The sequence below is a fragment of the Notamacropus eugenii genome, chromosome 4 (assembly GCF_028372415.1).
Source record: "Notamacropus eugenii isolate mMacEug1 chromosome 4, mMacEug1.pri_v2, whole genome shotgun sequence".
In the NCBI taxonomy this organism is placed as follows: Eukaryota; Metazoa; Chordata; class Mammalia; order Diprotodontia; family Macropodidae; genus Notamacropus; species Notamacropus eugenii.
Window position 1 is genome coordinate 66,567,875 of NC_092875.1, and position 24,024 is coordinate 66,591,898.

At 42.1% G+C, this 24,024-nt stretch overlaps 1 long non-coding RNA gene and 1 pseudogene across 1 annotated transcript; one reads left to right on the forward strand and one right to left on the reverse strand.

Moving 5' to 3' along the window:
* Positions 1-259: 259 nt before the first annotated feature.
* Positions 260-1,868, reverse strand: LOC140499761 (aquaporin-9 pseudogene; annotated as a pseudogene).
* A 1,622-nt stretch (positions 1,869-3,490) lies between these two features.
* LOC140499762 (uncharacterized) lies at positions 3,491-17,261 on the forward strand. Its single transcript, XR_011965533.1, has 3 exons — positions 3,491-6,125; positions 16,309-16,407; positions 16,504-17,261. It is a non-coding gene; the product is annotated as an uncharacterized lncRNA (long non-coding RNA).
* Positions 17,262-24,024: the final 6,763 nt, after the last annotated feature.

A 24,024-nucleotide genomic window follows, 5' to 3' on the forward strand; every position in this document is an offset into this window, starting at 1 on the left:
TAAATTTTGGAAAGCAGGGGTTAACAGTTGAGGAAATCAGGAGGGAATTTATGTCAAAGGTAATTCTGAACTATTTTCTAAAGGAAGAGAAGGGCTACATTTCAGGCATGCGGAATGACCAATGGACAGAGAAGGTAGGAGATGGAAACAAAAAGCAGAAAGTTAATGTTGGGTGATTATGATGCCCAAGCTTGGTCTGAAGAGGAAGTGAGAACATGCAGCTCTCTCCCTACTTTAATTTTTTTTTTTTTTGATCCTATACAGTCTTCCTCGGATTTATTAAAGACATGGATACATGGGCCAGTGCACTTTTTTCATGGCTGATTTAAAGGACAAAGAGCACAGTTTATATTTTCTTTTGAAAGATATTTTCAGGTTTTTTTTGGCAAAATCATTTCTAGGATGCATGATTTCACCAGCGAATATACTATAGCAGCAGAGTTGACAACTGGCTATAAGCTTCCAGTCACAGGTAAGTTAATTGAGAGAACTGTAAGTCTTGGAATACACACACTGGTACTCAGAAAATGATCTTTGAGACTCACGTGATGAAAGACATAGTACATAATGGCACTGAATGAAATATTTCTCTACAGATAATGCAGCTGGGATAAATCCAGGTGAGCATGTCAGTAATCAAGTGTCCTACCCCAAAGGACTAACGTCACAAGGATGAGGCCAAAAGGGTAGGGGGGAAAGGTTCTGCTCCATCAGAAGATTCCATCAAACGCTTTTCTAGGGGAATACCCAATCTGCAAAGTCAAAGGTAGCAGCCTCCATCCCAACTTCTTGCTTAGTCCTACTGCTTTTCAGTGGAATATCTATCCCAATGGGACCAGCACAAGTGAATGGATTTTCCCCTAGCTTTCAGTCTTACAATTTCATCAAATTTGTGCTTTTAGAGAATAGACATGGTTATAGACTCTTGGTTACAACCAACTGCACAACCCAGGGTAGGGCATGCTATTACATTATCACACTGAGTTCATTTTTCTCCTCCACTTGTTCATTCTTTTCTTCTGGGACTGGAACTGTATGGTGGATTTCAATGCCAAAAACATAGATGAAGCCTCCTAAGGCGTCACCAAGGAAAGGAGCCACTGTTGGGATCCACCAGAAATGACTTGCAGTTGTGAAGACTTCCACTCCCCAACCTGCGAGGGCTGTGAATACTCTGGGACCCAGGTCTCTAGCTGGGTTCATGGCACTACCGGTGTTCATTCCCAGTGAGCAAGCAATGGCAAGGATCAGTAGGCCAACGACAACTGGTTCTAGGCCTTTGGGGACCCTCCAGTTTTTTTCATCAAAAATGGCAAACACCCCGAAGAGAAGGAATGTGGAACACATCACTTGGTCTGCAAATTCATTTCCTATAGTCAGGTAGTTAAGCGGATATGTTGCAAAAATCTGTGCTGTTGCATTTTCTCCTGTGACGATCAATTTTCCCTCAGCAAAAGTTGTAATTGCATCATAGTAAACTCCAAAGAGGACTGCAGCCCCTACAAAAGCCCCCAGGAACTGGGCTACCACATAGAAAGGGAATTTGAACCATTTCATCCGTCCATAGAGACACATAGCAAAGGACACTGCTGGGTTAACATGACCACCAGAGACGCCTCCTGACACATAGAGAGATATTACAATAGCCATTGCAAAGCCAACATTTGTGGTCACAGGTCCACCCGCGGTCCCTCTGCTGAGAACAGTTTGGGCTACAGAACCACATCCAAGGACAACCAAGGTGAATGTTGCCAGGAATTCTCCAATCGTTTCTTTGGCCAATGAGTTCTTCAGGATGATTTTCTCCCTGATGGTTTTTTGCACCTTTCTGTCCATCTTGCAGTCACAAATCAGAACTGTGTTCTTCCTTTGCTGCCTAAGAAGACCACGCCATCAGAGAAATAATGACACGACTTGCACTTGCCTTTGTTTTGAGTGAGTGAGGGCTGTGCAGGTCACCAGTTTCACTTCTCCTCCCTCCCTACTTTATAAAAGTGGCAGACTGTGGATAGGGACTCTGATGATGTGTTGGCCACTTTCTGAATGGCTTTCCCCCCCTTTTTTCTTATTTTTTGTTATTGTTCAGTTGTGTCTGACTCTTCTTGACCCCATTTAGGGTTTTCTTGGCAGAGATACTGGACTGGTTTGCCATTTCCTTCTCCAGCTCATTTTACAGAAGAGGACACTGAGGCAAACAGGGTGAAGTGACTTGCCCAGGGTCACACAGCTGGTAAGTGTATGAAGCTGGATTTGAATTTAGGTCTTCCTAACTCCAGGGCCACTGGACTATCTCCTACACCACCTAGCTGCCCTATTCTCTGTTATAAGGGATCATAAGCATTCGTGTAGTGGGTGAAGAGGATTGATCCCAAGCGTATCCTAATATCTCAAATAAAGATGGTTCTGTCTATACTCCTGGTCCCCCAGACTCCCAACCTTGGAGTCATTCTTGGCTCCTCACTCTCTCTCACCCCTCACATCCAAACTGTTGCTAAGAGCTGTTGATTTTACCCTTGCAGCATTTTTCAGGCATACTCCTTTCTCTCCTCACTGTTATCTCTCTAGTGCAGACCCTCATCACCTCACACCTGGATTATTTTAAGAGCCTGTGGTGGATCTGCCTGCCTCAAATCTCTCCCCACTCCAGTCTGTCCTCTACTTCAAAGCCCTTCATACCCTAGCCCCCTCCTGCCTTTCCAGTTTTTGTACATCTTACTCCCTGACACACACTCTTCTACCCAGTGACACTGGTCTCTTGCTGTTCCTTGAGCAAGATGCTCCATTTCTTGGCTCTGGACTTTTTCTGTGGCTGCTCCCCAGTGCGTGGAAGGCACTTCCCTCTTCAGTTCTGCTTACTGATCTCCTTAGCTTCCTTTAAGTCTCAACTAAAATCCCTTCTTTTTTACTCGAAGTCTTCCCCAACTTCTCTTAATTCTAGGGCCTCCTTTCTGTTAATTACTTCCTATTTATCCTGCATATAATTTTGTATTTGTTTATGTGTTATCTCCCTCGTTAGATTATAAGGTTCTTGAGGGCAGGGGTAGTCTTTTGCTTCTTTTTGCTTTTTTTTTTTTTTTTTTTTTTGGTTAAAGAGCCTATTTCTTGACTCACTTCTCAAAGAGGCCTATTTACCGAATGGATGAGCATTGCCTCATTCAAAATGAGAACCTGAAAAGACCTTAGCTTAAAAGCGCCAACATCTCCCACTGCATTCTGGGCCATCTCCAGTCATCCTGATGGATATCCTGTCACTGGACCCAGATGGCTCTGGAGGAGAAAGTGAGACTGATGACTGCACAGCCCTCCCTCACTCAAATCAAAGTCAATTGCAAGTCATGTCATCATCTCCCTGATGTTATGGTCCTCTTCAAGAATGAAGGACAAGCCACCACTACAACCTGTTCTATCCCCACTCCTTAACACAGTGCCTGGCACATAATAGTCACTTAATAAATGCTTATTGACTTGACTTGAAAGAGGATAGGATGTAATTAAATGAATAATTAATCAATAAATGTTTATTAAAGGCCAGCTACAGGCCAGACACTGATCTAAGAGCTAGGGACACAAAGAAAGAAGAAAGACAATGCTTTGCTGAAGAAACTCACAGTCTCTTTAGAAAGAAAACATGCAACAACTATTTACAAACAAGCTATATACAGGCTGGATGGGATATAGTCAGAGAGAGGAAGCATTACAATTAAAGGGCATTAGGGAAGACTTCTTATAGAAAGTAGGATTTAAGCTGAGACCTGAAGGCAGCCCTGGAGCTTTGGAGATTGTAGGTTTTTATCCTCACTCCAGTGACATCATGGGAGATTCTTGACTCCTGCATGAATTGGATTTAAGTGAGGCAGAGTTGTGTAAAGTCATCAGCCTCACTCTCTTCCAAAGTCATCAAAATCCAGTGGCAGAACAAAAATCAAGATGGCCCAGGATGCAGTGGATGGCCTTGGCATCTTCAATGTCTGACCAAGTTCTAAGCCCTCTATAGCTTCATGGCTGTCGGAATAATCTGCCCATTTTGCCAGGGGAAATCATCACATGCTTGGGCCCTAAGTCACTGATGAAGCTGAGGCCTATCAGTTGCCCTCAACTTCATTTAGTTCATCTACCAAGATGGTTTTTTACTGGGGTATGGCCACTATGCATGCTACAGCTTCTTGGAGCCACAGGTGAGAGTTGGGTGGTAGATGGACACCAAAGGTGAATGAGCAGCCCTGAAAAGCTCTGAGAACCACCAGAGGTGCTAGTCCTCCCTGAACTCCCCACACGCCTCAGACTGGAGATGAAGTGTAAGGAACAGTCAGGAGGCCAATGTCATTGGGTTGCAGAGTATATGAGAGGGTGTAAGGTATAAGAAGACTGAAACGGTAGGAAGAGACCAAGTTACAAAGGATTTTAAAAGCTTAGCAGAGAATAATATATTTGATGCTGGAGGTAATGAGGAGCTACCAGAGTTTTTGAGTGTGTGTGTGTGTGTGTGTGTGTGTGTGTGTGTGTGTGTGTGTGTAGGAGAACCAGGAGAGCAGGATCTTAAAAACATAGAGAAAAGAGAATGTCAAGGAGAAGGGAGTGATCAATGTCCAAGACTGCAGAGAGGTCAAGAAGAATAGTCTGAGAAATGTAGATTTTTTTCCCCCTCTGATGTTGAATAAGGTATGAGGTTCAACAGAAGGTTTTCCCACACTCCTCATGTTTAAAGGATTTCTCCTTGGTGTAGATTTCCTGATATTGACTAAGGTATGCCTTCTGACCAAAGGCCTTCCCCCATTCATAAATTTAATCATTAGCATAGATTTTTTTTATGTTTAATTACGATGATATTGTTGTTTTTCTAACCTCATTATATTCATAAGGTTTCTCACTGGGTTATGAAGAATTTGAAAAAAAGCTTCTTTCAGAGCTAAGATCTTTAAGGATTGAGGAATAATTGAAGGTTTTCTCCTTCTCAGGGGGTTTTTATTTCTTTACCAGTATGAATTTTTTGATGGTTAATGAGGAAATCACAACAACTAAAACTTCTATTACACTGGCCGCGGTGGTCGAGTTTGACTCCAGTATAGATCATCTAAAGCTGACAAGATGTGAGCTAAACTGAAGGATCTGCCACATTGTTAGGGGTTTTCCCCAACATGGATTCTCTTGTATTTACCAACTGTTACTGATGAAACTCTTTCTCACACTCATTAGATTCTTAGTATTTTTATCAAATGTATATTAAAAAGGCCTTTAGAATTGGCAATGAAGAGATCTGTGGTAACTGGAGAATGCATTTTCGGTGGAATGATGAAGTTAGAAGCCAGAGAGGGTTAAGAAAAGAGTGAGGGAGTTTTATAGTATGGATTATTGTATTATATATATGTATGTAATGGATTATTGTAAGTAGTATGTTTGTTTGACAAGTTTTTGTTTCTTTAGTATGTTTTCATATTTGAAAATAATGTCTTTCATGATTGAGTATTCAATAAATGTTTGCCTTTAGAAATCAATAATATTCCCTTAATTTCCCTAAATGAAATGTATTATGCACATCTATGCAAGGGATGGCTCTCTGGAGAGGAGAGGTGGGGAGGGACCTGTAAAGGAAGAGGATATAAAAAAAATAGAAATTAAAATTTTAAAAAGAAATGGAAGCTGGAAGGGAAGTGATCCCTTCTAGCCATCTAATCTAGTCTTCTTATAGGGGACCACAGTCTCAGTAGGCTTATAGGTGGTCCTTCCGTAGTACCTGTTTCATCGATGTAGAAATTCCAGGGCCCAGGAAGTCATTCACAGAGACCAATGGAGCAGAATTTGTGGGGCACTAACAGAAATGAGACTGTCCTGATCTTCTCTAAGACTAAGAAAGGGCAGTGGAAGCTGTCTTGTTCTTGGTGTGTTTGGGGCCAGGAAGCCACATGGTAGAGGAGGTGACAAGATCTGTACACTGGAGTGTTTACAATTCATTTCCTGTTTTTCTTCCACTCATCATAGGGTTCTGGACTTCTCGGGGTAAGTGGGGGACAAATGGCCAGTGAAATCCACAGAGACCATGACCAGAGCTGTCCAGTGGGCATGATGCCATGAAAGCAATGCAACCAGATGTTGGCACAGCCAGAAGAGCTCCCAATCAAGACTGCCAGGTATTTTGAGCCTTGTTGGGTTAGTGAGCTTGGAAACAGATTTCCCTCTCCACCATATTTGCTGCTTTCCCTTGTTTCTAACCCATGATGCTGAGATCTGGAGCAGACACCCTCTCTTCCTTTATTCTCTTCTCAGGACCTGAAGATGAATGTGGTTGGGATTATGCTAAAAGAGCAACTAGGAGGAGGTTTAGGAGATAGCTTTAAGCTAATGCCCTTTCCTTTTATTCTATGTACAGTAAATTATGTGATCAAGGTGTGCTAAATCTCTGAACCTGGAAATTCAGTGTGCAGTGAATGACACAGGGGAATTCAAATAGGGCGAGGGTTCAAGAGCTAAGTACTGATAAGAGATAACGTTCTTTATGTATGTTTTGATCTATAATTTAATACATATCCTAAATGTTGAAGACTATTCCATTTCATCCCCTAGATCAAAAGTTCTTTACTTTTTTTGAGCTCTGGACTCCTTGAACATCAGCCTGGTGAAGCCAGGAGCCCTTTTAAATGCATAAAATAAAATACATAGAGATTACAAGGGAAACCAATTATGCTTCAATAAAGATATGATTTTTTTCCTATCCAAGTTTTCAGACCCCCTGACCTCAGGTTAAGAATCCCGAGATTAATTTCAGATTGATATTGGTTAAGGAGAGCTGTTTGGTGTCAACTCTTGAGGTTTGTAAGTAAGAAGAGCAGTACAGAGGTTAAATACCCTCTGGTGGCCACTTGGGGAAACTGGCATCAAGGTTATGCCAACCACGTCCAGAGAGAAATGGATAAGTTTGGAGCTGGTGGCTCGAGCATAGCACCACCTGGTGGACAATTCAGATATTGTATTCCCTAGCTGGATACTTAACGTAGCAATACACCACCTTTCTATAGGTTTATTGGAGGCAGTCCTTAGCTCCCTTGTTGTTCCTAGACTGAAATTGCTTCCTATTCTTTGCTTCTTATCCTATTTTCATGCTCTTCCATTTTGAAGCTATCACTCTCTCATCCTGGATATTCTTTTCTTCCTGAGTTTTTAATGACACTGTCCAGTCTATCTTGGTTCTCCTTCTACCTCTCTGACCACTCCTTTTCAGTTTCCTTTGCTGGATCATTCTCCATATTTTGCCCCCTTAGGGTGAGTATTCCAGCTCAGTTGCTGGAATATTACAAACGACTAACTATCCTTATCCTACCACGTTCCTTTGCCCCCTAGAAATTGCTTTCTCTTCACACACACACACACACACACACACACACACACACACTGTTGTTGTTGGTGTTGTTTACCCTTCATTTTCAAAGAAGGCCAGCAGATGATATCTTAACTTGTATGTGAACTGAATTTAAGTGAGGCAGAGTTGCACAAAGTCATCAGCCTTACTCTTTCTTCCAGTCACTGAAGTTCAGTGGAAAGTCCAAAGTCAAGATGGCCTGGGATACAGCAGATGACCTTGATGTCTTCCATGTTGGACCAAGCTCTCAGCTATTCACAGTGCTTGCTTCAGCTGCCTTCATGGCTGATGGAACAAATTGTTCTCATCTATCCATCCCATCAGAGGAAGTCTTCACATGCTTGGAGCAGACACCCTCCTAATTCACCAGTGGGTTTGAGGCCTGTTGGTTAATCTCAACCTGGTTTAACTTGTCTGCCCAGATGGTTTTACTGGTGTATGACCATTGTGCATGCTAGCTTCTTGGAGCCACAGGTGAAAATTAAGTACCAGGTATACACCAAATATGGATGAGCAGCCCTGAAAAGGGATTAGCAAGCTCTCATGTCAGAGGTGCTGGTCTTCCTAAACATGTATGTATATATCTTGCATATGAGATATATAGATATGTATCTTGATATCTAAATACGTATCTCTGTATAGTTTTTCTTGTATTTTCTTTCTAGCGTACATGTTGTTCCTCTCGCTGTATCCTAAAAATAAAATGTGTAACAGGGCACTGGCCAATGAACCCAAATAAGAATGCCACAAATGCAATTCTACTTGTAGAAGTGTCTGAGGAGCCTGCTTCTGGGAGAGTCAGGATAAGGTGTAATATAAATACCCTGGAGAGATTTGGAGCATATGCAGACATTCTTTAACTTGCTTCAGTCAGCTATGTGTTGAATAAGTCTTTTGGTTGGCTGTAGCTGAACAGAGAGAACTGAGAATGCATTCAAAGGAACTAGTTGACTTCATATCTTTTCTTTGTTTGACTTCTTCCTGCCTGGTTTTGTTTGATAAAAGAAGAGAGAAAATGTTATGAAAGGAGAAGTCTTGAGCCTTCCCTATCTGAGGCAGACACATAGCCCACAAATATAGGCCTCCTTTGCCTTTGTGTTTGTCCTTTCATTTTAAGTGATGGAGATTAGGGTTATGCCTGTGACCTTTTCAGTTTCAAAAGGTGAGGAAACTGAGCCACCAGGAGAGGCAAGAGTGGAGTCCATGATGAGGTTTGTAGACAACTGGTCCAGCTTTGACACCTCAGGAAGTGACTCTCAGGATCCAGCTTAATAGAGGAGAAGATAATTCAACCAGTAGAAATGGTGCATTTAGAGATGAACTTGGAGGAACCAGTGCTATGTAGAAATTTATTTCAATCTGAGCCTACTCTCCCCAGAGACTGACATAATATAGGGGAATGTGTGTCCCTGAAGTAATGGAGGGGAATGTTTATGCTCCCATTTTTGCCATATCTTCAAAATAATTAGCCAATTGAAAAACCCAAATGGTGCTAATTTGTTAAATGGAAATGGGACACTAGTCGCTGGTAACTACAGCGGGGGGACACATCTCCAGAATTGAGGCTCAAGCTGATGACATGAGAGAAGAGACACCACAAACCCCTAGGGGTACCCTGAGAACCCTGAGGGGTATATACAGCTGGCCTTATTCTGGGATAGTGAGGGTGGAGGATTTGCTATAAATGGATATTTATCTAAATATACATAAATAGATTATATATGTGTATATATACACCCATACATGTGTGTATATGTATATACACATGCATATACATGCATGTACACATATACATGCATACATACACACATACACACACACATATATATACACTCTTTGAGAGCAAAGGACTGCTCTTTGTTTATATCCCCCCCACACACACATTGCCTGGCACATGGAAGATGTTTGATAAATGCCTGTTTAATGTTGATAAGTTATCCCAAAGTGGAGTAATATGTCTCAGGATGTAAAGGGTTTTACCCAAGTAGACATCTTCAGTTGGCTGACCACTTATCAGAGATGCTATGGAGGGCATTCTGTGTGGACTGGTTTCTTGGGTCTCTTCCAACTCTGAGCCGATCTAGCAGAAGAAGCCTAACCAGATTTCTGCTGTTTAGCTAAGAAAGAGAGACTTGAGACTTTGAGTCAGGGGAAGTCTGATTGGGGCTTTCCAGAAATAGTCTTCTGGGAGAGGCAACCACCTGAAAGGTGGGGAGGGGCAGAAAAAGGGAGCAATAGAGCAGAAGTTCCTTCAGCGTGTAGCTTCTGGTGTGGGTTCTGAGATGACTAGAGAGGAGATAGAAACATTCCTGGGGTAAATCATTCTTCTACTGTCTTTCTTTTGTATTGAATATTTCACAGATTTATTGTAGAGGTGGATAAAGGAACTGGATTTTGTAGTTCTATAAATATTCAGATGTAATCCTCTGTAGGCTCCAAGAAATGATTCTTGGTCCAGGAGACCAGGAACAGACAGGAGATGACAGGATGACCCCATCTAGGTGGACTCCATCCACTTCCCACCAGATTCTGAGCTCCCCTCTCTTAGGTCTCTATACTTGGAAAGCTTGTCATTCTATGTAGCTTAGAGAGGAGGGGTTATTTGGTTTGGAGATATCTATTAAAGTAATTGTTGATTTGTGGATCATAGTAGTTTAAAAGTAATGGTTATGTTAAAAAAAAGTCTGCCTCCTTTAACATCATAATAACGGTGGTCAGTCATACAGAATGTCCAAATTTGCAAAGGACTTTTTACATACATTATCTCATTTGAGCCTTGTGACCACTCTGTGAGGCAGGTACTACAAATGTTATGATCCCCATTTTAGAGATGAGGTGACTGAGGCCTAGAGAATGTAAGTGACTTGCCCAGGATTGCACCGCTAATACATGTTAGAGACAAGATTTAAATCCAGTTCTGTCTAACTCCTGACCCAGGAGTCTATCTGATACACCTAGAAGTAGCTGTGTAGCAAAGTGACTGGCACCTTGGGCGTGGAGGAAGGCAAGAAGCATTTATATAGTGCTTATTATGTTCCACACATTGTGCTAAGTCCTTTACAAGTTTTATCTCATTTGATCCTTACAACAACCCTGAGAGGTGAGTGGTGAGTGTTGTTAATTGTATTATAATTGAGGAAACAGGCAAATAGAGGTTAAGTGTACTCAGAGTTACACAGCTAGTAAGTGTCTGAGACCGGATTTGAACTCAGGCCTTCCTGATTTCAGGCCCAGCACTCTATCCAATGCACCACCACTTGGCTGCCCCTAGGAAGACTTGAGTTCCAATCCAACCATATATACATAATAGGAGCTTAATAAATGCTTGTTTCCTTTTTTACACCAAACAACTCTCAGATTTCCCCTACTGGTCCTAATTTTCCCCTCCACATTCCTACAGAATGAGTCTGCCCCCTTTCCCCAGTGACCCTTCAAAAAGCACCTAGATGGTACAGTGGATAGAGCCCTGGGCCTGACTTCAGGAAAACCTAAATTCAAATCTAGCCTCAGACAGTTATTAGCTATGTGACTTAATCTCTATCTGCCTTAGTTTCCTCAGTTGTAAAAATGGGAATCATAATAGCCTCTAACTCCTAGAGTTGTTGTGAGAATCAAGGGCCTGGCACACAGAAAGGGCTTAATAAATGTTCGTTCCCTTCTCTATCCCTTCAAGTTTTTGAAGACAGCAAGCATAGCACCCCCTCAACTATCACACACCATAATTAAAAATATTTTAATATGTTTCCTTCTGTTTAAATGTCAAGTTATTCAGAATATCCTCAAATCATGTGTTTGGGGGTCCTTTTCCCATCCTGGTCACCCTGATCTGGACCACCTGCAGCTTGTCAGTATCCATTTGTATTCTATTAGCTCTCCTAAGCCCTCCACTCCCATCTCTGTCTGTCTGTTTGTGTCTCTAACTCTCTCCTTTGTCTCCTCTCTCTTCTTTCTGTCTCTGACTCCTCAGTCTCTTCTTTGTCTCCTTTGTGTCCTCTCTCTCTTCTCTTTTTCTCTGTCTCTGTCCATCTCTCGTCATCACCTCATCAGCGGGCCTAATTATCCTCCCAGATAATTCCCAGATTCGTAGATTCAGCCTCAGTCTCTCCCTCACCTTTAGTCCTACATCACCATTTTCCCACTGGACATTTCAAACTCAATATGTCCAAAACTAAATTCATTTTCTCCTTCTCCCATAATAGCTCCTTCTTCCAAATAGCCCATCTCTGCCAAAGGCCCCAGTCTCCTATTAGTCCCTCAGGTATATACCTTTGGCATCACCCTTAACTCCTCCTTCCCTTCTCCCACATGTCCTCTCTCTACCTCCAGCATCTCTCACATCTGACCCCATCTCTCTGTTCACACAGCCACCACCTTAGTCCAGGCCCTCATCAGCTCAATAACAGGGTTACTGTAACAGGTTTCATCTTTCCCTGCTCCATACCAACCCACACATTGTAGCCAAATAAATTGTCTTTAACCATAGATCTGACCATGTCAGGGCATCATGGGACCTGGAGTCAGGGACACGAGTTCAAATCCAGTTTCAGATATTTATTAGCTTTGGAACCCTGGGCAAGTAACTTAATCCCTCAGTTTCCTCATCTGTAAAAGGAGCTGGAGAAGGAAATGGCAAACCGGTCCAGTATCTTTGCCAAGAAAACTCCAAATGCGGTCATGAAGAGTCAAACACGACTGAAAGAATTGAACAATTGACCATATCACTTCCCTATTTGATCTACTCAAGTGGCTCCTTATTATTGCCTCTAAGATAAAATATAAAAATATAAAATAGAATACAAACTCCTGTTTAGCTTTATGGAGACCTTCACAAACTAGCCCCAAGCTCTTTCTGGCATCAGTGGACATTACTCTTCCTTCCACATTCTGAGATCCAGCCAAATTGTCCTGTTCTCTATTCCTCCCCCAGGATACTCCACCTCCTATCTCTGTACCTTTGTCCCACTGCCATGAAGGTGGTAGAAGTAGGCACTATGGAGCACTTAGAGCTTGGTCAGACATAGAAGACACCAGGGTCACTCACCGCATCCCGAGTCATCTCCAGTTTTCTTGATTTTTTTTTGACACAACTTTGATGACTCAGGAAGAGAGGGCGAGGCCAGTGACTTTGCAAAGCTCTGCCTCACTTAAATCCAATTCGTGAGTGAGTCAAGACATCACCCTGCGATGTCATTTGTCGTCTTCAGAAATGAAGAAGGAACAGCCACCACTGCTGGCCATCTTCCAAGCTAGAATCATTTCCTTTTTTTTGTTAAACTTGATTTTTAATAGTGTTTTATTTTTTCCAATTACATGTAAAGACGATTTTCAATGTTCATTTTTTGTAAGATGTTGGGTTCCAAATTAGTCTCCCTCTCTTCCTCTTCTCCCTCCTCCCCAAAAGGGCAAGCAATCTGATATAGGTCACACATGTGCCATCACATAAAACCTATTTCTGCATTAGTCGTATTGAGTTCACTTCATTTTTATCTGCCTCATGGAGTTCTTCTCTTACTTTAAGAATCCATTAGATTGTTAGCATCTTGCGGGACACTGTCTGTCTTTTTCTTATTTCTATTGCTTACCTCAGTGCCTTGCACACAGTAGGTACTTAAAAATATTTGTTGACTTTATTGAAGAAAAGATGCAGCTCAGGTACCACCTTCAGCACAAAGCCTTCTCTGATACCCTCCCTCCGAAGCTACCTTGTATATAACTCCTGTGCTTTTATTCCTTGGGTACTTCCTTATCTACTTGTGGTCTCCCCCATTTGAGAGTGGGGATTGTTTTAGTCAATCAGGACACCAATAAGCACTTATTAAATGCTTACTGTGTGTGTCAAGGCACTGTGCCAAGTGCTAGAAATACAGAAAGAGGCAAAAACTTTGCCCCTACCCTCAGAGAACTCACATTCATAGCATAGTGCCAGGTACATAGTATAGATGCTTGTTGACTGACTGATTCTGGGGGATGGGGAGTCCACATACAAAGGACCCCAAATGTACAGAGATCCACCCCGCATGAATAGGAAGTGACCTCTGAGGGAAGGTACTGCAATGACAGGACTCTTTCGGAAAGTGGGATCTGAGCAGTCATGAAGGAAGTCAGGGGAGACAGGAGTAGAAGAGGAGGAGGGCAAGGGAGAGTGTTCCGGGCATGGGAGATAGGGATTGTCTTGTGGGACAAATGGCAAGGCCAGTGTTTGCTTACCGAGCACGTAGTAAATAGTTGCTTACTAAAAGTTTAGTGACTGATCAGTTTGATTCTCAAATGGAGGTGTCTAGAACTGAAGACTAGTCTAGAACTGAACTCCCACCACTTCGAAGGAACCTGAGCAGAGCAGAGGGACAGTCATTTCCCTAATTCTGGACAACATACTGTCCATTCCAGCCCCCTACATCGCTGAATCCAAGGACTTAAGAGTTGAGATGGATCAATAATCACAATTACTTCTAAGGACACCCCCAACTACCCTCCCCAAACCCCTTCAATATCCCCCAAGACTCCCAAAGCAACAATGTAGATTCTGTTAAAAATTGAATTCTTCTCCTAGACCAAGAGGGGTCTCTCTAGGGCAAGGAGCCTGCTTAGATCTCTGCTATTCGACTGAAAAAGGGAAGGCTCAAGGCTCTGAGCTGGGGTCACTCCTCCTCTGGCAGCTGTTGAGTGTTTTGTTTTGGGTTTTTTTTGAATTTTTAAAAATTTCTTGGTTAAGACCATTCCTTATCCTGAAGCTGTTTCTTTGCAGTAACCTCCCTCTGCTCAGTTGTGGCAAGCCAGGTATGCTTGAGCCCCTGGTCCTGTGCCTTTCCCTCACCTAAATATTTCCATTCATAGCTGTCACAAAGTGAGCCCCATCCTTTTCCCCAGGTTGCCTTCACTGGGTCCCTGTTCTGGATTAAAAGCAGCTTCTCATGAGGGATTGACGTCCCACCTTCCAAGCCAGCCCCAGGGATACACCCTAATTGATGCTGGTTGGAAAAAATCACTGAGCCTCAGTCTTTAAAGCCTTGGCCTCTCTCAAAGCCCTTGCTTTCTTCAACAACCCAGAAAATCTATAAACAGACCTCGTGGGTCCTGTGGGTGTGTGAAAATGGTCAGCTTGTATGTCTTTAAATCAAATCCTGATTTTCTTTCCCAATGCCCTTTGCTGATTTATTTTATTTTTTTAAGGTTGGTTCAGTTTCATTCCTTACCTCCCTTTGTCCACAGTGAATCAAAGCTGGCTTTGAGGAAGCTGGCTGGTGGCAGGAGGGCAGACATGCTTTGGCTTGTTGTCAAGCCCATTCAGGTGGCCTGGGTGTGGAATCTATGTGGAATCTCAGAATCTTGGAGTCCTGCTGGATGACCAGGCATGTGTGGGTGATGCCTTGCATCATTGCTATAGGTGCCCTAATAAAAAAAAATCACAGATTTTGGAATTTTTCAGAACATGACATGACAGAGCTGGAAAGGGCTTCAGAACAGAGACTGTGAGGACTGAGAGGTTCTTTAGAACACAGAACTAGAAGGGCCCTTAGAACACAGCTGGGAGGACCCTTAGAACTCAGGATGTCAGAGCTGGGAGGGCCTTTACAACATAGAATGTCAGAAGTATCACCTGACCAAAAGTTTGAATTGTTTTATGTTATAAACTATATAAAAAATGAAAAATAAAATTTAAAAAATAAATAAATAAATAAATAAAAATTTAAAAAAAAAAAGAAAAGATTGAAAAGGTAGGGTGGCATCAGACTGTGGAAAGCCTCGAATGCCAGGAAGAAATCATGTGCTTGAGCTGACAGAAAATAAAATTTTTCATTCATCAAAAAAAAAAAAAAAAAAAGAACATAGAATGTCAGAGGTGGGAGGGCCCTTAGAATACTCAGTAAACAAGCATTTAAGCACTTGCTATGTGCCAGACTCAGTATGAAGTGCTGGGGATAGATATAGGAAAGGCAAAAGACAGTTTCTTCCCTCAAGGGCCGACATTTTAATGTGGGGGGAAACACATACCAACAAGTACGTATGTACAAGGTTTATATGGAGTAGACTGAAGGTCACCTCAGAAGAAAAAGGCTTCCTACAGAAGGTGGGCTTTAAGAGAGACCTGAAGGAATCCAGAAAAACCAAGATACTCACAAGGGAGTGCAGCACTCCAGGGATGGGGGAGAGCCAAGGGAAAGGTCGTGGGTAGAGTTGGAATGTCACGTTCAAAGGACAAGGAGGAGGCCAGCATAGCTGAACCACAGAAGGTCTGGAAAGGAATTAAATGTAAGAAGCCTGGAAAAATAGGAAGGGGGTAAGGATGGTATTAAAATACCAACCAGAGGACCTCCTAGGAGTTAATGGAGATAGACAAGAAGACCTTAGAAGATGGAATTCAAAGGCATCACAGGTCATCTCATCCAACTCCTACAAGAAACGTGAATCTCCTCTACAAGAGCTATGAAGAATTGTCATCCAGGATCTATTTATATACCTCCACTGATGGGAAGCTCACCACCAGACAAGTCAGGCTGTTTCATTTTTAAATATCTATTCTTTTTAGGAATTGCTTTCTTATGCTCATCCAAAATCACCCTCCTTGTATCCCTCACCCCCAACCCATGTCCTGCGAATTTTGTCCTTTATAGCCAAGGAGAATAAACTTATTTAATAGTTTGTGACCTCCTCAAAGTGAGAGGCAGTGCAGTGCAGCGGATAGCGGGTCAGAAGTCTTTGGAAGAGGTCCTGCTTCCTATATCTACTAGCCGTATGACCTCAGAAAGTAACTTAATTTCTCAATGCTCCAGGCAGCTCTTGAAGATTATCAATTACACGCCACTGCAGACTTGCACCTGTGCAATGAGATTGCATATGAGGAGTTCCTTATATTAAAGAAATTATGGGCTGAACCTCCCTATCCTTTAAAAAAAAAAAAAAGGTCTCCTTTAGCCCAAAAGAATAATTTGAGAGAATCATGATCACTCTCTTCACAGAATCACAGAAATGGAAGGAACCATCCAGGCCAATCCATACCGGAAAGAGAATCCTCCTTACAACCCACCCACCATGTAGTCATCTAACAGAGTCTGCTGGTAAATGTTTAACAATTGGCTTTTCAAAAAAAATGCACCCACTTTTCAGTTTAGCTCTGTATCATTAACATTTTCTCCATCATTTTATTAATTTAGGGAATGAACAAGAAGATAAATTAAGCCCTGATTTGTAGAGTTTACTGGTTTCTGAGCTACAAATGCTTACACTGAGTATTTAACCATCAGCTCTCCCAAGCTGTATGAACTTCATCATAGTATAAACTTCATCCAACCCTTGCCTGAAGACTTCCAATGGTGGGGAACTCGCTACTTCCCAAGGTAACCCATTTCATATTGGGACAGCCCTGGGTGTTAGGAAACTATTTCATACCTGGAGCCAAAATCTATCTGTCTTCATTTTTTGCCCATTATTCCTAGATCTGAGGCCAAGTGGAATGTCTGACAGTCCTCCATAGGCTTGAAGATGATCATGTGTGCCTTGAGACTTCTCTTCTCCAGGCTAAACCATTACCCATTCCTTTAAGCAATCCTTATATGGTATGAATTCAAAGCACTTCATCATCCTGTTTCCTCTCCAGGTTAACAAGGTCTTTCTTAAAATATCTATGTAGGATTAAATATAATATTCCATATAGCAAATCAGTCATAACCATTTATAAAATAAACATTTATTAAGCACCTATTATGTGCCAAGCATGATGCTAAGTTCTGGGGATATAAATATGGAAGAGAAATACAATCCCAGCCCTGAAGGAGCTTGCAGTATAATGGGGAAAAGACTATTCCAGATATGGTCTTACTAGACCAGCACACAGTGGGACTATTACCTCCCTTGCTCTAGATTCTGTGCCCCTCTTCACATGAAATTGATTGATTTAGCTTGTGGTCCATCAAAAGCCCCAGATTCTTTTAAAAACAAAATGGCGCTTAACTATGCCATCCCATCTTGTACTTGTAAAGTCAATTTCTTTTTTCTTATTCTATAAAATATCCTTTTTCTTTTATGTCAGATATTTCAAGCTGTCTTCCAGTGAAGTTGATTTCTTGAACCCAACTGTATAAGACTTTACATTTGAATATATTATAGGTATTTATAAATTTCATTTGATCAGCTTCTAACTGGTCTTCTAGCCTTTCAAAATCTCTTTGGATCATCACAGTCATCACCTAGTCCAGGGTCTTTGAAAGTTTTTTTGTGTGTCCTGGATACCTTTGGTGGCAAATCTGGTAAAGCCCTTCTCAGAATATGATTTTTAAAAGCATAAAATAAAATCCATAGGATCACGGAGGAAACTTATGCTATTGAAATATAAACTACAAAGTTCATGGACTGCCCTCCCTTCCCCTCCTCCTCTTAAGAACTCCTGATCTAGTAGGTTAATTATCTCTCTTAGCTTTGGGTCATCTACAGATTTGATAATGATGCTTTGGTTCAAGCTGCTGATAGAAAGGGTAACCAGCATAAAGCCAAGGTAGATCCCAGGAGTAGCCAAGTTGACATTGAGTCACTCCTCTTGGGGTTCAGCCCATTGGTTCTGAATTCATTTACCCATACTATTTTTAGCCCCCCTTTCTCCATTTTGTTTACAAGGAGAGCTTGCGAATCTTTGCCAAATGCTTTGTTAAAACTTAGGAAACTCAATTGGCAGAATAATTCTGATCAACCAGTTTAGTAATCCTGTCTGGAAAAATGAAAATGATTCAGGCATGACTTGTTCCTGAGGTCGCCATGTTGGCTCACTGCTTTCTTTCCCATCTGTTGTTCATTGGCCATCAAATACCCACAACTATTTGAAAGGAGATTTGGGATTTATCTTGACTTGGTAACAGCCCAAGTCACTGCTCACTCTTTCGATGCAACCATGAGATAGAGGATGGGTGAGAGACACAGTGAGTAGACCATTGGACCTAGAGTCAGGAAGGCTTGGCACTACCTGTGTAATCTTGGGCGAGTAATTTAACCTCTGTTTTCTCAACCATAAAATGAGATTAATAATAATAAATACCTACCTCCCAGGGTTGTCGTGAGGATAAAAGGAGATAATACCTATGAAGTGCTTTGCAAACCTACAATGTAAGTACTGGCTAGGGTGTGTTTGGGATGGAATTTCATTGATGGTCCTTTTTTGAGGAGAGGACAGAGAAGGGAATTTTTTAAAAGTCCTTTTACCCAGGCCAAGAAAAGGGGAAACTGTGTACTACTAGTCTGTCTCTAGTGCCTTCCCATCTCCAAACTATCCTTTAAAATTTTTATTTTTGATCTTTTATTTTTATATCACCTACATTTTCCCAATAAATCATTCCTTCCTCCTTCTAGACAGCATCATTTATGAAAAAAATTAAAAGTAAAAAAGACCTAGTTTAGCAAAACTCTAACTAACAGGCATCTAGGTTGATGGAGTCCCTTGCCTGGAGTCAGGAAGACTCCTCTTCTTGAATTCAAATCTGGCCTCAGACACTAACTAGCCATGTGACCTTGGGCAAGTCACTTCACCCTGTTTGCCTCTGTTTCCTCATCTGTAACATGAGCTGGAGCAGGACATGGCAAATCACTCCAGTATCTCTGCCAAGAAAGCCCCAAATGGGGTCATGAAGAATTGGACACAACTAACAGCTGAGCCACAACCACAAAGCTAGTCTTAAATTAAATCACTTGCACAGTTCCTGTTTTTGTTGCTTAGTTGTTTCAATCATGTCTGGTTTTCTTGGCAGAGATACTGGAGTGCTTTGCCATTTCTTTCTTCAGCTCATTTTACAGATAAGGAAACTAAGGCAAACAAGGGTAAGTGACTTACCCAGGGTCACACAGCTAGTAAATGTCTAAGGATGAATTTGAACTCAGGTCTTCCTGAATCTAGCACCAGGGCTCTATCCACCGCATCACCTAGCTACCCTTACAACTTCTGTAATGCTGCCTTATCTCCATTGCTGAATATACTTCCTCCCCACCTCTGCCTTTCAGAGACTTCTCTTTCTCCCTCTGAGCCTTTGCTGGCATAGCACTTTCACTTTGAGACCTGCCCCGATTCCTCCAATTGAAAGTGAACACTCCCCCTCCTGAAACTGTCCCAGAGCATTTTTGCCAGATCTCCCCTTTGATCTCCCATCACACTCTGCATCATATCGTGGTCAGGCTGAGGACAGGGACTTGGCATGGAGCCTAGGCCTTTAGTAAATATTTGTTAAATTGAATGGAAATTTATTCCGGTCTCTACCATGCCTTTCCATTAACCACACAAGGGCTGCCCTATATCCACCATGATTGTCTCTCCTGAGCTCCAGTACCACGTCACCTGCAGGCATCTCAGACTCAACAGGGTCAACAAAGAATTCCATTTCTTTTCTCCAAACCCCCCCCTCTTCCAAATGTTCTTATTACTGTTGAAGGCACCACCATCCTTGATAATTCTCTATGATCTCCATGGTTCAAATAAAAAACCTTCTGTCTGACTTTCAAAGCCCTTCACAGACTGGCCCCCTTCCTACTTTTTCAGGCTTTTTACACCTTACTCCTCTTCAGGTACTCAGTGAAAATGGCCTCCAGATTGTTCTTCCCAACTCCAGGCTCCAGGCATTTTCACTGGCTGTCCCTAATGCCTTCAATGTTCTCCCTCCTCACTTTTACCTTCTGGTTTTCCTTAAATCACACCTTCGGCAGGAGGACTTCTCCCAACCCCCAACCTCATCCAGCGCCTTCCCTCCAAGACTACCTGCAGTTTCATTGTGTATATCTGCTGTGGACACAATTATTCACATTAGAATATGAGCTCCTTGAAGGCAGCAATCCCATTTTGGCCTTTCTTTGTATTCTCAGGGCATAGCCTAGTGCCTGGAACATTGTAAACACTTAATAAATGATTGTTAATTCAACAATTGAACCCTAGATCTGAGCGTGGGGTGAGCAAAAGGAAGCAATGTATTTTTTTGGAGAGGGTGAGGCAATGGGGTTAAGTGACTTGCCCAGGGTCACACAGCTAGTTAGTGTGTGTCTGAGGCCAGATTTGAGCTCAGGTCCTCCGGGGGTCTATCCACTGAGCCACCCAGCTGCCTGGAGGCAATGTAATTTAGAAGAAAGAGTGATAGCTTGGAGATATTGGGATCAGGCTCTGCAACAAATTCATTCATCATGGATAAATACCAAAATTGGAATAGAAATCTGGGTTACATTTCAGTTCTAAATTGTAGGATCTAATTATCCTTGAAGGACCCATGTAGCCCTAAGATTCTATGCTTTGTGTTCTTGGCACCTATTCTAAGTGCCCTTCCTGCTCTGACATTCTGGGTTCTAAGGATCCTCCCAGCTCTGATGTTACATTGTAAGGCCGAAGATGCCTAAGGGGTAATGGAACTATATCAAGGGGTCTGAGAGGACACATAGGAATCTAGACCTGTCATTTTAACCTTCAATTAACACCAACAAAATACACAACATGAATACGACTATTATTGGGGGGTAGGAGTGGAGGGATGACTGTCCTCAAAATCTGCTGAAGCGATAGAGATTGGGAGCCACTGTTCGAACGCCCTTTTCTGCTCTAAGGCTGGTGGAAAGGGAGGGACTGGAGAGGACACTGGTGATTCTCCCGAGATCTGGATGTCCCGACCTCTTTGTGGCACTATCCTTCCCGTATGACTCTAATTCAGGGATTCTTCACCCGTTTTGTGTCCCAGACACCTTTAGTTGTTAGTCTATTGAAACCCCTTGTCCCCTTCTCAGAATTATGCTATTAAATATGTAAAACACAGAGGGTTAGAAGGGAAAACAATTACATTGAGATAGTTATCAAAGCAGTAAAACATGAGTTAATTGAACCTCTGAAACCCTTTGGTGGCATCTAGGCTACGAATTCCTGCTCCAGGAGCTCAGCAGAAAATCCTGGCAATGTTGGGTAACTCAAGAGGGAGTGAGAAACTGAACGAAATAATGGCTGATCGCTTGTTTTCAGGGGTTACCCTTAGAGCCAGCTTTCCCTTCTGAAGGGCTTAGAGGTTCCTAGTTCAGGTGTATGCAAAGCAGGGATTAGGAGCATGGAAATTTCCCAATTTCCATAGCTACAAACCAAAGAAGGGTAGGAGAGCCCCCAGTCTCATTCATGGGATCAGAGATTTAGAGTTGGACAGGTCTGTCGAGACTATCACTTTACTCACATAGAAACTTCCTTGCTACCCACAATCCCTCTCTCCCCTCACCTTCCAATTCTAGAACCCTAATTAAATCAACTCTGTCATTATTTCTGGATAGGGTGTGTCAATCTGACCTCCTAAGGCCACCATCGCAGTAACTTTCCAAACCAAAATAGGGCTCCCTGGTCACCACTTCCTTATATGTCTTGAGGACAGCAATTGTCTTCCCTTTTGTATTTTTATGCCCGGGTTGTCTAAGTGCTTGTCATATAGTAAACATTTGATGAATGCTTTAAAATGAATCAAGTGATTAATCTAGCCTTGTTGTTCAGTCCTGTCCAACTCTGTGACCCCATGGACCACAGCATACTAGTATTATCCATGGGATTTTCTTGGCAAAGATACTGGAGTGGTTCACTATTACCTTCTCCAGTTCATTTTACAGATGAGGAAACTGAGGCAGACAGGGTTAAGTGATTTGTCCAGGGTCACACAGCTAGTAAGTGTCTGAGGATGAATTTGAACTTAGGTCCTCCTGACTCCAGGCTTAGTGCTCTATTCACTGAGCCATCTATCTAGCTGCCTTTAATTCAGCCTAACCCCAACTCAATTTTACAAATGAGGAAACAGAGGCCAGAAAAGTTAAGGAACTTGTCCAAGTTCACACAAATGACAGAATCAGGATTTGAATCCAGGTCCTCTGAACCTAAATCTGGGCTCTTTTTTTTCTCAAAAAACATTTTTTTAAATGAACTTAAATATGAACATTTCAGTGTAAAAAAGAAAAAAGGAAAGTGTGCAGCTAGATGGTACAGTGGACAGAGCACCAGGCCTGAAGTCAGGAGGACCTGTGATCAAATGCCATCTCAAATACTAGCTGTGTGATCCTGGTCAAATCCTTTACTGCCATCTGCCTCAGTTTCCTCATCTGTACAATGATCTGGAGAAGGAAATAGCAAAACACTCCAGTATCTCTGCCAAGAAAACACCAAAAAACAAGGGTCATGAATAGTGAAACATGACTGAAAACAAATGAACAGAGAGAGCATATGAAGCTATGAATCTTTAGGACTTATAGTTTTAAAAAAAATGTATATTAAGTTTAGCAAATTAACAACAAAATTATCCAGCTTGTCTATATCCCTTAATGGTATCTCCAGGGCTCTTATCCCATGTTATGGATTCTTCTTTAGAGAAAAAGAAAAAATATTTATGAGTAGAGCCCACTTTCATAACATAGAAGCATAACTAGTCAAGCTATTTGCTGAGTCTGACAATACATATCTTATTCCACATCTGTATCCCCCTCACCTTTCCACCAGGAGGAGTGTTTCAGGTGGCTGGGTTGATGCATTGATCAGAGTTCCAATGGCTTTCGATGGCTTTGTCCTTTCCATTACTGTGGTTCTAGTCTGGTTCTCAAGGTTACAGTATTCTTAGGATACAGCAAGAGTCATAGAATCTTGGAGATGGGAAGGGAAGAGAAGGTAGTAATCTTTACCAAAGCCTCATGGGCACTTATTGAAGAATTTGGTAGAGAATTTTTGGTTGAGTATGGCTTGGATTATATGGCCTCTGGTGGCCCTTCCATGTCTGAGATATTGGATTCCACAAGATCATCTAGTCTAAGCCTCTGAGGATTACAATAGTTACCCCACTGACTTAGGATCATTGAGCTGGAAAGGGAGACCATACAGTCCAATGTCCTCATTTCACAGGCCATGAAAATGAAAAGTGAATGAACTTGGCCAAGGTCACCCAAGGTCATTAAGCAGTCAAGAAGGATTGATGGTTGCAGTTGTGTTTAGTCCTCTCCATGACCCCATTTGAAGTTTTCTTGGCAGAGACACTGAAGTGGTTTGCCATTTCCTCCTCCAGCTCATTTTACAGATGAGGAGACTGATGCAAATAGGGTTAAATGACTTTCCCAGGGTCATGCAGCTAGTAAGTCTTGGGTTGGGTTTGATCTCATGAGTCAGCTTGATGCCAGGGCCAGGGTTCTGTGCACTATGGGGCCATCTAGCAGTCCTCCTATTCATTCCACTCTATTGCATTATCGTGCAAAGTTGTTAGGACTTTGCAAATGATAATAATCCAATGTTCCAATGGATCTAGAATCTCTAGTGAAATTTGCTAGAGATTATGCATATATGAACTATTATATGAAATAATCACATTTTATATGATTATTGTCTCTGCCTTTCTATGGCACCACTACAGAGGATCTGTCCTAGGGATGAGCTGGTAGATGTTGAATATGGAGTAGGGGATGAGGAAGGGAACGGATGAAGACATACTTGAGGATCCACAAAACAATAAGTCAAGTCCTGATTTGTAGTGTTTGTTGATTTCCAAGGCGCACATGCTTACACTAAAAATTTAACAATTGGCTCTCTGGTTAGAGCTTTTGCCAGGATATCATTGATTCTGCCTCTGATGAGGGAACCTTCCCCAATTTGCTTGTTGTGGCATGGCTAGTAATGGAATGAGTAGGTTTTCCATCAATTATGCTTTGCTCTGGCTTTATGGTCA